Source organism: Trichosurus vulpecula, chromosome 8 (genome assembly GCF_011100635.1).
Source record: "Trichosurus vulpecula isolate mTriVul1 chromosome 8, mTriVul1.pri, whole genome shotgun sequence".
Classification (NCBI taxonomy): Eukaryota; Metazoa; Chordata; class Mammalia; order Diprotodontia; family Phalangeridae; genus Trichosurus; species Trichosurus vulpecula.
The window spans coordinates 224,844,042-224,856,171 of NC_050580.1; the positions used below are offsets into that span (position 1 = coordinate 224,844,042).

The 12,130-nt window shown below is 39.6% G+C and overlaps 1 protein-coding gene and 2 pseudogenes across 4 annotated transcripts in view; 2 read left to right on the forward strand and 1 right to left on the reverse strand.

The window, feature by feature from the left end:
- The window catches only part of GPHN (gephyrin), an 885,721-nt gene that overhangs the window by 374,573 nt on the left and 499,018 nt on the right, over nucleotides 1-12,130 (forward strand). The window lies entirely within an intron of this gene.
- On the forward strand, nucleotides 7,620-7,718 carry LOC118830357 (annotated as a pseudogene).
- On the reverse strand, nucleotides 9,785-10,369 carry LOC118828377 (annotated as a pseudogene).

Sequence of the window (12,130 nt, forward strand, 5' to 3'; positions counted from 1 at the left end):
CTTCTCAACCCACAAACACCAAAGACAACAGAGAAGGTTATTGGGAAAAGCTGCTGTGGACAGGGGGATAGAGTTTGCAGTTCAGCCACCGCCCCGGGGGCAGCGGAGGTGGGGCAGCTACAGAACTACAGCTGCAGTTGCTTCCAGCCCCAGGCCCACCTGGTGGGAGGAATTAAGTGGCAGATCAGAGCAGGCGTGAAGAGCCTGCTGAAGATCTAAGTCCAGTCTGGGTTGGGGGTTCTTGGGGAAGGAGGAGTGCTGGTGTGGCAGAGCTGGTGCATCCCCCCAAGCTTGGAACCTAGAACTCTTTAGTCTACAAGCAGTCATACCCTGCTGAAAAACTCAAGGGTCAAGTAAGTTGGCTGGGAACATGGCCAGACAGCGAAAATGCACTCAGATTCAGTCTCAGACTTTGGAATCTTTCTTTGGTGACAAAGAAGACCAAAACATACAGCCAGAAGAAGTCAACAAAGTCAAAGAGCCTACATCAAAAGCCTCCAAGAAAAACATGAACTGGTCTAAGGTATTGGAAGAGCTCAAAAAGGATTTGGAAAAGCAAGTTAGAGAAGTAGAGGAAAAATTGGGAAAAGAAATGAGAAGGATGCGAGAAAACCATGAAAAACAAGTCAAGGACTTGCTAAAGGAGACCCAAAAAAATACTGAAAAATATACTGAAGAAAACAACACCTTAAAAAATAGGCTAACTCAAATGGCAAAAGAGCTCCAAAAAGCCAATGAGGAGAAGAATGCCTTGAAAGGCAGAATTAGCCAAATGGAAAAGGAGGTCCAAAAGACCACTGAAGAAAATACTACCTTAAAAATGAGATTGGAGCAAGTGGAAGCTAGTGACTTTATGAGAAATCAAGATATTATAAAACAGAACCAAAGGAATGAAAAAATGGAAGAACGTGTGAAATATCTCATTGGAACAATCACTGATCTGGAAAATAGATCCAGGAGAGATAATTTAAAAATTATTGGACTACCTGAAAGCCATGATCAAAAAAAGAACCTAAATATTATCTTTCAAGAAATGATCAAGGAGAACTGCCCTGATATTCTAGAGCCACAGGGCAAAATAGAAATGGAAAGAATCCACCGAGCGCCTCCTCAAATAGATCCCAAAAAGAAATCTCCTAGGAATATTGTCGCCAAATTCCAGAGCTCCCAGATCAAGGAGAAAATACTGCAAGCAGCTAGAAAGAAACAATTTGAGTACTGTGGAAATACAATCAGAATAACCAAAGATCTAGCAACTTCTACATTAAGATATCGAAGAGTTTGGAATACGATATTCTGGAGGTCAGTGGAGCTAGGATTAAAACCAAGAGTCACCTACCCAGGAAAACTGAGTATCATGCTCCAGGCAAATTATGGACTTTCAATAAAATAGAGGACTTTCGAGCTTTCTCAGTGAAAAGACCAGAGCTGAATAGAAAATTTGACTTTCAAACACAAGAATCAAGAGAAGCATGAAAAGGTAATCAAGAAAAAGAACAAGAAAAAGAAATTGCAAGGGACTTGCTAAAGTTGAACTGTTTCGTTTACATATCTACATGGAAAGATGATGTGTATGATTCATGAGACCTCAGTATTAGGGTAGCTGAAGGGAATATGTGTATATACATATATATATATATAATATACATATATATATATATATATATATATATATATATATATATATATATATGTTTATGTATGTATACGTATAGGTGAGTGTACGTATATATATATGTACGTATATATATATGTGTGTATGTAGAGAGAGAGAGCGGGCACAGGGTGAGTTGAAGATGAAGGGAAGATATCTAAAAGAAATAAAATCAAATTGAGGGATGAGAGAGGAATATATTGAGAAAGGGAGGTAGGGAGAGATAAAATGGGATAAATTATCTCGCATAAAAGTGGCAAGAAAAAGCAGTTCTGTAGGAAGAGAAGAGAAGGCAGGAGAGGGGGAATGAGTGAATCTTGCTCTCATCAGATTTGACCTGAAGAGGGAATACCATACATACTCAATTGGGTATCTTATGCCACAGGAAAGAAGGAGGAAGAAGATAAAAAAAGGGGGGGGTGATGGAAGGGAGGGCAGATGGGGGTGGAGGTAATCAAAAACAAACACTTTAGAAACGGGACAGGGTCAAGGGAGAAAATTCAATAAAGGGGGATTGGTTAGGAAGAAGCAAAATATAGTTAGTCTTTCACAATATGAGTATTGTGGAAGGGTTATACATAATGATACGCATGTGGCCCATGTTGAAATGCTTGACTTCTTAGGGAGGGTGGGTGGGAAGGGAAGAGGGGGCAGAATTTGGAACTCAAAGTTTTAAAAACAGATGTTCAAAAACAAACAAAAAAACTTTTTGCATGCAACTAGAAAATAAGATACACAGGCAATGCGGCGTAGAAATTTATCTTGCCCTACAAGAAAGGAAGGGAAAAGGGGATGGGAGGGGAGTGGGGTGACAGAAAGGAGGGCTGACAGGGGAACAGGGCAACCAGAATATATGCCATCTTGGAGTGGGGGGAGGGTAGAAATGGAGAGAAAATTTGTAATTCAAACTCTTGTGAAAATCAATGCTGAAAACTAGATATATTAAATAAAATTTTTTTTAACATTAAAAAAAAAGAATGCTTAGAAGTTTTCTATTTCATTGAAGATCCATTTTTTCCCTTGCAGCATTATACTTAGTTTTGTTGGGTAGGTTATTCTTGGCTGTCAGTCCATTTTGCTTGTCTTCTCAAATATTGTTTTCAAAGTTCTCTGCTCCTTTATAGTGATGACTGCTAAAACTTCTGTGGTCTTGACTGTGGGTCTTTGGTATTTGAATTCCTTCTTTTTGAGTGCTTCCAATATATTTTCTTTGAACTGAGAACTCTGGATTTGGGCTATGATGTTTTGAGAAGTTTTCAAGTGGAGGTTTTAGGAGGTGCTTAATAACTTCTTTCTATTTCCAGTGTGTCCACTCCTTGTAAGAGATAGGGGCAGTTTTCTTTTAAGATTTCTTGTTTTGTTTGTTTTGTTGGGTCGTGTTTGTTTTGTTTTTTTGGAGGGGGCAAGGCAGGGCAATTGGAGTTAAGTGACTTGCCCAAGGTTACACAGCTAGTAAGTGTGTCAAGTGTCTGAGGTCGGATTTGAACTGAGGGCCTCCTAAGTCCAAGGCTGGTACTCTACTCACTGCATCACCTAGCTGCCCCAAGGTTTCTTGAAATAAGATGTCTAGGGTCTTTTTTTTGGTCATGGCATTGACATAGTCCAGTGATTATTAAAATTTTTTTCTCAATCTGTTTTCTAGGTTAATTGTTTTTGCTATGGGATATTTTACAGTTTGCTCTATGTTTTTCAGTGTCTTAACTTTCTTGTAATATTTCTTGTTGCCTCATGGGGTCTTTAGTTTCTGCTTTATCCATTCTAATTTTCATGGAGTTTGTTGCTTGGGCAGGTTTTGCATGACCTGTGCCAAGCTGTTCATTCCCTTTCCAGTTCTTTCTTCCTTAGCTCTCATTTCTTTTCCAACCTTTTCCTCAGTACTCTCTTTTCATTTATAAAAACATTTTTAATGCTTATTTAAAAAAAAAAAACAAAAGAACTCTGGCTTTATTTTTTTCAGGAATTCTGACTGAATATTTGTCCGTGCTATGGTTTTTTTTTTCCCTAAGGCATTGTTTATAGATGTTTTGGAGTCATTCTCTTCTGCATTTGTGTCTTCAACATCCCAGCCACCATAATTGCTCACTAGAGTGTGGTCCTTTTTTCTTTTTTTTAATTTCCCCATTCTTCCAGCCTAATTCCTGACTTTGTTCTTGATGTTAGGGCTGGTCTCTGCTGCATGTCTGGAGGATAGGTCTGGGCTGGTCCCTCTGCTTCTTTCTTTGGGTATTGATTTTTGTGCCATGCTTTCAATGTGACCAAAGGGGTCTGATCCAGGGTAAAATGTGATTACTACCCCCCTGGTCTGAGTTCTGAAAGTTCCTGACCTAGTTTTGGGTCTGTGCAAGTGTAGCATTTTGCTGAACTCCACCCCTGTCCACCAGCTGGAAAGCTCTGTTGGTACAAACTAGTGACATAATTGTAGGCTTCCTTTTTGTCCAGTTTCTACTGCCTTTGTTATTCCTCTACAGGCTGGGCTAAATTTCTCATTAAGATCCTACTTTGTGCCTGAGGTCTCAGCTATACCACTGTTGCAGCTGCTAGCTTCTAAACTTATTCCTTTCTCAGTATACTGTCCAGGGCCTCCCTAGCTGTGCATAGACTCCCTTCTCAATCTGTCCTGGATCTGCAACCCACTACTGGATAATAAGCAACAAAGCTTCCACTTGGACCTTGTCCCCATCAAAATACTCCAGTGTGGGTCTAAGGATGCCTCAATATGGGTCTGGGACCTCCTTTTATGCTAGTGTGTAGGCTTACCCCGGGCACTGGAGTACTCCATATAGCTTGCTCCTGTCCCAACCCTGTCTTCCATGTCTGCAGAACTCTTGGACTGTCTCACAGTTTCTTGGCAAAGATACTGGAGTGGTTTGCCATTTCCTTCTCCAGTGGACTTAGGCAAAAAGAGGTTAAGCGACTTGCCCAAGTGTAACAACAGTGCTGCTAGCAGCTGTTGGGGGAGTGAAAGAGCAACAACAACAGCACAGGTTCTTTGATCTGCTTTTCTAAGGAAAGCAGCTTTAAGGAGTTAACAATTTTACTATAATTAAACATACATATACCATTCACTTAGTTCAGAGGGAAAAGTCAGCACCCTGAACTTCAGAGAGAATACAGAAATTACAAGCAAAAATTGTATAAACAGAGCAAATAACACAAACCAGTTTATCCATAGCGATACATACATAGTTACCAGAGAGAAAAGCAACAACATCTGGGTTTTTCAAGGCAGTGGGGGGTGCTGTTTCAACGGCTACCCAGCTAGCCAGAGTCTCATCACCATCACTCTTTCAACAAGTGTGCCCCCAAAGGTGAAACGCTAACCTCTGAGTATATATACACACTTCTTCAGGGTCAAAGGGTGTCACAACCAGGTGACTCAAACCCAAGTGAACTAGACCTTCCCTTGATGTAAGCAGGTCATCAAAAGCTCCTGATTAAATCAAAGATTCCCAGTTGAAATGAAGGCAGGACTTATCCAAGGCACTTGATGACCTCAGCATTCCAAAAGAGAAGACAACAAAAAAGTCCCACCCTAATTCCATAACATCAAGGATCACATAGCTAGTAAGTATCTGAGGCTGGATTTGAAGTCAGGTCCTCAGGTCTTCCTGACTCTAGGCCTACACTGAGCCATCTAACCAGCAATACTAAACCCCTTTTTTCCTACTTTTTCTCATTATTTCTGAGATTCTAGAATTTTTTTTCCCAAATGAATTTTGCTGTTATTTTGTCTTAAGTTTAAGAAGTATCTCCTTGGTGATTTGAACTGTATAGGAGTAAATATTGTCATAAGCCCAACAGAGGAGCTCTATCCCCTTCAGTCCTATTTGTTTTGTATAGAAGCTCCTAGGAAGCAACTACCAGTGGCATAAGCCTTAATTCCCTAAGCCAGTCAAATCTTGGGGATAGTTTTCATGCCTTTTAAGGAAAAAAAAAACTTACAGAGGGAGGGAAGGAACTCAGGAAATGGCTTCTACCACATAAACATGTTACAATTGTTATCTATTTTATCAGGAGGGTTTTTGATACTCTAATAATTTCCCATTTTTATAGAGTAGAAGTGAGTCAGAGTGGAAAGTGCCCTCATTGGAAAGGCACTTGAGTGCTGTGGAAAGAGTACTGAACTTGGGATCAGAACCTTTAACTCCAATTCTGACTCTGATAGGCATACCCATTATGGCCTTAGGCAGGTCATGTTGGCTCATATCTCTGGGCCTCACTTTCCTTATCTGTAGAATGGGGATAATAAAAGCGTGTACCTCCCAGGGTTGTTGTAAAGATCAAATGAGATGATATTTGAAAAGCTTTTTGTAAATCTTAAAGTGCTACATAAATGCCAGCTAGTTATCATCATCATCATCGTCATCATTATCATCATCATCATCATCATTATCATCCTAGATGAACATCTCATTTCATTCTAATTTCAGACCTAAACTACCAGGAGACTAGTCTGAGTTACTTTCAGCCCATGAGAGTTTATATGATTACCAGTCAAAACTATTCCTTTTTAATACTTTATGAGGTCTGTCTGTCACTGTTCATCTCTCTCTGTTCATTCTTTCTTAGAATTGTAAAACCAAGAAGGATCATAGTGCCAAGTAAATAATTTGTCTGACTTACAATGAGATAGAAGAACAAGTGTGGTTTGGTAAGCCCCTATTGAATGACTGGATCTTTGTTTTTCTGACCTCAGTACACTGCTACATATAAATGACACCGTTGCTCTTGGCAGTTCAAATATCAGCTACATAAAGGTATGGGAAGGGTGAAGGGAATAATACTAATAGCTAACATAAAGTGCCCAATCTGTGCCAGCCACTATACCAAATGTTTTACAAATATTGTCTCGTTTCATCCTCATAGGTAGGACTTTTATCCCTATTTTACAGTTGAGGAAAATAAGGCAAATAAAGTTTTAAGTGACCTGCCCAAGGTCATGCAGCCAGTAAGTATCTGAGGTTGAATTTGAACTCAGGTCTTTCTGATTCCAGGCCAGTATTCTGTCCACTGTGCTACCTAGCTCCTTGGAAGAGGATGACTAGGGTCAACTCACATAGTGTCCATAACTTCCAGCAGGGCCGCCCAACCTTAAGTTTTTATTGAAACAATAGACAATATATTTTGATTTGCCATTTTAGTGAGAGCTCTGCGGTAGCTCAGCCTCGTTTACTAAAGCATTTGTGTCAGTTTCTGTGCTTGTAGGTGGGCCACATTTTGGACAGCCCTGACTTAAGAGGATTCTTAGTAGGAGTTGAATAGGGTCTCCCTGCCTCTGACTGGTGGGGCCACGCTTTTCATACATATCTTTCTATGTGAAGTGTATAAGAAGACTAGGCAGAACAGGATCTGTGGCAGAGAAATATAAACAAGAACAGGATGATATCATTCTCAATCCAGTTTCCAGACTTGACTTGCCCATGTATTTCTGTTGATGCTACCCTTATTCTTTCAGGCACCCAGTTTCGTAACCTTCAAGTTTTCTTTGGTTTTTCAGTCTCTCTCATCCCCTATATCAAGTCAGTTTCCAGTCCTGCCTCCAAAACAAATCTCACATCTAACCCTTTCTTTCCACTGTCTAGTACAAACCCACATCATCTCTTACCAAATCATAGTTTCACAGCTAGCAAATTATATTTCTGAAGCATGAGTCTGACCAGGTCACTGTGCTCTAGCTTGAGAAGTTTCAAAGCTTCCCTTTTGCCTCCAAGGTACAGTACAAGCTTCTCTTTTTAGTACTTAAATTTCTTCACAACTTTGACCTTCCACCTTTCAAGTCTCCTTGCAAATTGCTCCTCTATGCTCTATGGATCAGCCATACTGAATTACTTGCTGTTCCTTACACATGATGGTGGGACCCCTGCACACCTCCATTATTCCCCACAAATCCCCAAGCTAGAATATTCTCCTTCCTCACCACTGCATCTTAGAATCCCTGGCTTCCTTCAACGCTGAGCTCAGATGCTTGCTTTGGCAGCAGAGATACTAAAATTTCAATAACACAGAGATTAGTATGGCCCTTGCGCAAGGATGACATGCAAATTCATGAGTGTTCCATATTTTTCAAAAGAAATAATTTAAGAACTATTGGGCTGCCTGAAAGCCATGATCAAAGAAAGAGCCTAGGCATCAAATTTTAAGAAATTGTAAAGGAAAACTGCTTTGATATACTAGAACCAGAGGGTAAAATAAAGGGTGATATCATAAGCAAATTATGAGAGCATGGAAAATTTTACCGGTCATATCTATGGATCGGAGAAGAATTTTTGAACAAAATGAGATAGAGAGGATCACGGGATGTAAAGTGGGCAATTTTGGTTTCATGAAATGAAAAGGGTTTTGCAAAAATTAGAAGGAAAGCAGGAAACAGAGAAAACATTTTTACAGTTTCTCTGATGAAGGCCTCATTTCTCAAATATATAGTGAACTGAGCCAAATTTCTAAAAATAAGAGCCATTCCTCAGTTAATAAATGGTCAAAAGATATGAACAGGCAGTTTTCAGAAGAAGAAATCAAATCTATCAATAGTCACATGAACAAATGCTCTAAATTATTTATTGATTAGAGAAATGCAAATTAAAACAATTCTGAGGCACCACCTCATATTAGATTTTCTAGCATGATAGAAAAGGAAAATAATAAATACTGGAGGGGATGTGGAAAAATAGGTACACTAATGTACTGTTGGTGGAGCTATAAAATGGTCCAGCCATTCTGGAGAACAATTTGAAACAAGCCCCAAAGGGCTCTAAAACTGTGCATACTCTGACCAAGCAATACCGCTGCTAGGTCTATATCCCAAAGAGATCAAAGAAAATGAAAAAGGGCCTATATGTACAAAAATAATAATTGATTTTTTGTGCAAAGAATTGGAAATTGAAGGGGTGCCTTTTCTATGTGGACTAGCTGAATAAGGTGTGGCATATGGTTGTGATGGAATACTATTGTGCTATAAGAAATGATGAGCAGGATAGTTTCAGAAAAGCCTGGGAAGACTTAAATGAAGTTATACTAAGTGAAATGAAGAGAAACAGGAGAATATTGTACATAGTAACAGCAATATTGTAACAGTGATCAACTGTGAATCATATGACTCAGGAAGACAAAATGCTATCCTCCTCCAGAGAGGGAACTGATGAACTCTGAATGAAAATTGAAGCATTTTTTTTCACTTTCTTTTTTTCTTCCAACATGGCAGACATGGAAATGTTTTGCATAATTTCACAAGTGTAGTTGATAGCATATTGCTTGCTTTTTCAATGGGTGGGGGAGGGTCTGGAAGGAGGAAGAAAATTTGGAACTCCACGTTTTTTAGAAATAAGTGTTAAAAATAAATTAATTGAAAAAATCGTTTTTAAAAGACTGAGCTCAGATGTCACCTTCTGTAGAAGGCCTTCCTTGTTTCTCCCTGCTATCTTTCATCTTATGACTCTCTTCCCTTTTGTGGCGAAACTCCTTAAGAAACCCATCTATAACTGGTACCTCACCTTTTCTTTTCCTCTTTCTTCCTTACTCTGCTGTTTGGCTTTTGACATCATCATCTTCTTGAAATAGCTTTTTCCAAAGTTATCAATGACCTCTTTTTTCAATGATAGTATTCACTACGAAAATGTCACTTAAGTACCAATTCAGAATACCATAGTTTTTCAAAGCCAGTTACTTTTGTACAAAAAAAAGGCTTGCATTTGGATTTCAAGTAATATACTTTCCTTCTTTCCAAAGAAAACATGAAAACTGCTCAAGCAATCTTGCTAGAAAAGATAGCTCTGCTTCGTTTTGGATTTGGTCCAAAACTAGGTGGTCTCATTAATTAAATACTATAAAATTCAACCTTACAGAGATTCAGTATGCCAATTTCTAGTCAAGGTATCCATTTGAAGTATCCCTAAATCTTCAAATATTGGAAATTTGATATTGCGTGATATTTTCAGGTCATGTTAATTCCAGTTGATCCCATATGTTCAGAAGCCCTATACCTTCCCCTCTTTTTCCATCAAAAGCTGCAGCCTTTCCCCAAGCTAATTGAATACCTAATATATAGATATGCTTCTTAAATACCAAATATGAATAAATGTGTTACTAGCTTGGAGAGACCCTGGTGTACCTATTAATACATCATATAAATAGTCATTATCTTTTCTCTAAAAATACTGCCTCAACCATAGGTGTCCTCATGCTTCCTCTTTCTGAAACAGTCAGCTCTTCAGTCTCAGCATTTAATTTGTTAATTACCCACTCCACTGGCTTTATTAGCATTAGATGATATTGTACTTTCAGTCAGTTCTTCTAGATAATTGCTAAGGCTCAGTCCTTCACTATTATTACGGCTTCTTGAGTCAAAATGGTCTTTCCTGGTTCTTGAGCATGTATTTTATATTTGTCTCTCATTTACTGAGACCATATTTGTAAATGAAGTATTAGTAGACTTAAGCTCTATTGTTTTCTCTATAAGACCAACTACATAATGTTCCTGCACATATGTTTTGGTTCTTGCTGCAATTTTACAATTTTACAAATTTTACAATAGAACAGGTACCCCACTCTGTACTGAGAAGTCTGTGCCTATAGAGTTTCCCACTGGGATCTATATGTTGGTCTAACACATCAACTCCAACCACACTTGGATTCATAGGATTTAGTTATTCCCTGCATAGCACTTGTTGTAACTGTTTCCCATTGGTGGTTGAAAACATGCTCTGACGTCCAAATTTTCATGGTGCCAGCAACCAGCAGAATGTCTGGTGGCACTAAGGCATACTAGAGGAAAAGAAGTGATACACCCCGCTTCCACTTGCTGGCCAGAACATGCAAATGCCAAAAGGCTCAATGACCTCTTAATTGCCACATCTAATGACTTTTTCTCAGCCCCCATTCTGATTTATACTTTTTTGCAGCCTTTGACAGTCAACCACCCTTTTTCTCATGGATACTCTTTTTCCCTAGATTTTTTTTTTCGCCATTGTTCTCTTCTAGTTCTCTTCTATTGTTGGCACAGCTCTAAAGCCAATACCTTCTTAGTTCAGGTTCAATGTTGGGACAAAATGAGTCACCAAACGTTTAACAAAGGAGGTTTACTTTGCCCTAACACAGCAAGGGTACAGTGACACTTATCTTCAGCTTTGGTAGATGCAGTCTCCCTAACTTCCTTACAGAAATCCATCTGATCAGCCAGTCAACAAGTGATGCTGATTGGTGTGATCATAAATACACATCAAGTCTGAGAGGCACAAAGCTCACATGGTTTCTTTTTTTTTATTGGCCCTAGGCCTGGAAACTGCATAAGAGAAGCTGGGGCCAATCAGGTTTCTTGGGAGAAGGAAGCTTCACCAGAGAAGCCACTAGGGAAACAAGGACTGAAGGAAGTTGTGTGGGTTGTATGTGTGGGGAGGAACTTGTGACAAGGTAAGAGAAGCTGAGTGAAGAAACTGCTGCCTTACCACATCCTTCTACCTGGCTAGCTTACTTTTTAGCCTCCCCTGTTGAGTTTTTATCCAGTTCCCTACAGCTTACCATGGGTGTCTCCCAAGGCTCTGCCCTTTTTTCTTCACCTTTTATACTGTATCACTCAATGATCTTACCAACTGCCATGCATTAAATTATTATCTCACTACAGATGATTCTCAGATCTAATGGTTGTTGTTCAGTCATGTCCAACTCTTCCTAACCCCATTTGAGGTATTCTTGATAAAGATACTGGAGTGCTTTGCCATTTCCTCCTCCAGCTCATTTTATAGCTGAGGAACTGAGGCAGACAGGGCTATTGACTTGCTCTGGGGCACACAGCTATTACGTGTCTGAGGCTAGGTTTGAACTCATTAGGAAGATGAGTCTTCCTGACTTTGGACCCAGCACTTTATCCCCAGCACACCTAGCTGCCCCAAATCTGTTTGTCCAAACCTAAACTCTCTCCTGCCCTCTGGGCTCACATCACAACTGACTATTGGACATCTCAAATTGTATATCCTATAGACATCTCAAATTCAAAATGTCCAATGTTCCCCAAACCCTTCTTTCTGCGTAATTTCCCTATTACTATTGAAGGTAACATTTTCCCAGTTGCCTAAGCTTACAATGTAAGTGTCATCCTCACCTCTTCTCTTTTACTTAACCAGACCCTCTCACCCCCTTTATCCATTGTGTTGTCAAATTCTGTCAGTTGCAACTTCTTAACATCTTTTATACATGCTCTTCTCTCCTTTGATACTGCCACCCCCCGGTACAATCCCTCATCACTTCTAGCCTACACCATTGCAATAGCCTGCTGGCTCATCTCTGACTGAAATCTCTCACCATTCGAGTCCACCATCCACTAACCTGTCAAAATTATTTTCCTAAAGTAAAGGTTTCTCTCTCTCTCTCTCTCTCTCTCTCTCTCTCTCTCTCTCTCTCTCTCTCTCTCTCTCTCTCTCTCTCTCTCTCCCTCTCTCTCTCTCTCCCTCTCTCTCTCTCTCTCTCTCCCCCCCCCCTCTCTCCCTC